Here is a 3,885-nt window from a genome sequence, read left to right as displayed (position 1 = left end):
GTGCATGTGTGTGGAGGCCAAGTGAGTTCCCCAACCACTCTGCACCTTATATACTGAAATAGTGACTGTCATTTGGATCCAGAACTCACTGACTAGTCTAGTCTAGTCAGCCACCTAGTTCTGGGGATCTCTGTCTGGTTCCCAAATGCTGAGATTCCAGACAAGACTGCGATGTCCACTAGAAATACTAGTGAACTAGTACTAGGGATTTGAACTCTGGTCTTCTTGCTTGCACATCAAGTGCTTTGCTCACTGAGCCATGTCCCTAGTTCTCTTATGTATGTCTGTATGCATGTATTTATGTATATATATGTGTGTTTGTATCTACTTAATAGCACACACATTACATACATACATACATACATACACACACACACACACACCACTCTAGAAGCAGAAGTTGGAAAAGAAACCATGAAAAAAAAAAAACGCTTCTTCTGACTTTCTCATGTAGCTATTTTATTTAACCCAGGCCCGCCTGCCTAGGGATGGACAGCACCAACAGTGGGATGGGCCCTCCTGCATCAATTAGCCACTTAGAAAATGCATCATAGGCATGGGTGGCCACAGGCCAGTCTCATCACATCAATTCTTCAGTGTGTCTAGGTAACAACCAACATTAACACACACACAGTTTAAAATAATTCTTGTGAGCATTTCACACAAAGTATTTTTACCATGTTTTTTCCTTCTCCTCCAACTCCTCTCAGATTTGACCCTAACTCCCTACTGACCACCAACTTCAGACCCTCTTAAAAAACAAAAATGCATCAAGTCCAGCTTGTCCTGCCCACATGGCTCCTCATACATTTTTATATGGACTTTTCTTTAAGCAAACCAGGAATGTTCCATCATTAAAGATGACCCACTGTTCTGGTAGCTCAGAGAAGGTATACTCTGAGATCTCAAGTCATTTTGAGGCAAACAGAGTTTTTATTAATTAATTGTTCTTCATTAGGGTCTTCTGCATGTAAAAGAACTCAAGATGGAAACTCTTGTGGAAGAGGAGAGAAGGGATGACCCTGAGGAACAGTCCAGGGAAGTCCAAAGAGAATCCCTCCTCTCTCCTGTTAGCATGAAGAAGGCCCATGGGCACTTAGGTGCTGTCCCAGCCAGTAGTCCCATGGGCATTGATTGGCCACATTGTGCTAGGGCCAAGAGTGAGATCCTTGCAAGGAAATTATCTATGTAGCCAAGAACTAAGTAGCTAGAGAGCAGATTCAGTGTGTGAAACACATGCTAAGGGGACTTCCAGAGTTCTCAGTGTGTTCATTGCTGACAACTTTCGATGCTGTTGAACACAGAGGAAGCTGAATGAATGGTCTACACTATCCAGATCTTTAGGAATCAATGACTCTGAAGGAGAGTGAGATGGGAAGGGAGGCTGAGATGTTCTAGCTCTAGGAAAGCTTTAGTAATTCTGAAATGTTCTCAAGCCACAATCAGGAATCTTAACCACCAACTGGACATAGTCCTGGAAACCATGGCTTGGTGTCAATCCTGTGCTGGATTTCAGATGGTGCCACTGTTAGTCTCAGCTGCCAGGGCTGCTGTGAGAGACCAGGGAGGGGCATCCATCTACCATCCATCCTTAGTCTAACAGGGAAGAAAGATGAATGATTACACCCATTGGTCATCATTTGCTGATGCTGCCATTACCAACCCATATGTGCTTCAAAGTCCACAGTTGACCAAGCGCTTACACGTGCCCTCTCCTTTGCAGTAGTGAGAATTTCCTCATCTTCATGAGCATATATCATGAGTGGAAGCCTGCCCCTCCATAGGCCATAGAGGGGGGAGTCAGCCTAGCTCTGATCTACCTCAGTCCAGCCTCAGTCTGCTCTACTATGAGATCTCTCCCCAAAAAAACCCGTTCTCCTGTGTGTAACATTATCAAATGAGAAGTAACTTTAGGTCACTTGCTCAACTTAAGCAAAAATACATGCAAAGAAAGTGCCTCCTATGTTCTGCAATCAGGCACAGCTTCCACGGGATAAGCATGGGTGCATTTGTGTCAGGGAAACCATGGAGATGGTTCATGAAATATCTATCCACCAGCAAGGTTTTGCAGAGAGACACTGGACTTGAGTCTCTCATTTGCCAAGCATCCCATGTGGCTTTAAGTTGGGGGAAGAGATGTAGCTGAGACAGTCTGACTGCAAGATGCAGATGGAGAAGAGAAACCCCTCCTGGAGCCAACGTAGCTTACTGGGCCTCCCAGCCAGCTTGTTTGTGCATGGCTAGACCAGCACATAATGTTTACTTAACTTTAAGGAGATTTTGTTGCTGAAGATAAAGAACCGAAAAAGTAAAGCAGCAATTACCAAGGCTTCAGGAAGCATCCAAACCACAGCTTCATTTCACCAAGAGGAAGCTATGACAACCCAGCATCTAAACTCTGGGAAGTAATAGGAAATGTGCATAAAGCCTTTGAATATGAAGGCTACTCCATGCCCGTTGTAGGACTGTTGATTCTACAAAACCACCTGAAAGGATTAGCACTGATATTAAGCAACAGGAGCAATCACCAAGCAAGGATATTTGAAACTGAAATTATCTCCCAAAAGAATAAAACGTGAATCATATCCATCTCCCTAATGTCATTTCTCCATTGGTAAGGTGCAGATCAATACTCATTAGATCTCCACAGGCTCACTTCCAGAAGGAAAAGGTGTTCTGGAATGACACCCCCATTAAACAGTATCAGACTTTACTTTCTGGTTGTACTTAATCATTTCTCCAAAGTTAGGAAATGCTTGTTTCTTAGCAGAACGAACTGATTTGCACAGTCTAGAAGAAACAGCTTTTCTTTACACTTGAGTGTGATCATTTTATAGATCTGCAGCCCAGGGATAACCAGACAAGATTCGAAATCTCTTGCAGCTCAACAGTTCTGCACTGAGGAGAGGGGGAGGGGAGCAATATCCTGCAGTGATCTCTGTGTCACCTGGAAGCTGCTCAGAAGTGCAGACTGTTCCAGAAACTTAGCTCTCAATCTGTATCTTAACAGGGTTCATAAGAACCTGAGTCAGAACTGTTTTCAAATCCATACATTGAGGGTGAACCCACTTCTTCTGTGCTAGTCTGTCAACTTCTAATCCAGTCTCAAGAACCCATCAGAGGAAACATTATCCCTCATGCGATGACCCCAGTGTGCTGCCATTCTCCTCGCAATCCATGAATTGTGAGAATGGCCACAACTCTACAAGTTCCTTTTTAAATATAAGTTATGACACAGCAGAGCAGTTGGGGGGGGAGAGCGCTGTAGGGCATTGTGTGAAGTATGTATTTGTGTGTAAAGAATTTCTGTGGATGTGATGTGTGTGTGTGTGTGTGTGTGTGTGTGTGTGTGTGTGTGTGTGTGTGTGAAGCATGAGTGTGGGTGTGTGTGTAATGAAGGTATGTATGTTGAGTGGGGAGGTTGTTTTAATTCAGGTTCTGTATATGAAAGAATATGGGCAACATCTTTTGTCAGTGGCTTATTTTATCAAACATGGTCTTCAGTGCCATCAATACAAATGATAGGATTTGATTCTTCTTTATGGCTGAATAAAAGCCATACTGTGTACACTTTCCACATTTCCTTACCATTCTTCCAGTGCAATGTTTCTCACTACATGGAATATGACCCCTTAGAGGGTTGGAAGACCCTTTCACAGAGGTCACCTAAGACCATCAGAAAACATGGATATTTATATTACAGTTCATAACATTAGCAAAATTACAGTTATGAAGTAGCAACAAAAATAATTTTATGGTTGGAGTCACCACAACATGAGGAACTGTGTTAAAGGGTGACTGCGTTAGGATGGTTGAAAACCACTGCCCTAGTGACAGGACTCTAGGCTCTAGTGACAGGACTCTAGGCTCTAGTGACAGGACTCT

The sequence above is a fragment of the Microtus ochrogaster genome, chromosome 17, assembly GCF_000317375.1.
Source record: "Microtus ochrogaster isolate Prairie Vole_2 chromosome 17, MicOch1.0, whole genome shotgun sequence".
Lineage (NCBI taxonomy): Eukaryota > Metazoa > Chordata > Mammalia > Rodentia > Cricetidae > Microtus > Microtus ochrogaster.
This window is presented reverse-complemented; position numbering follows the sequence as displayed.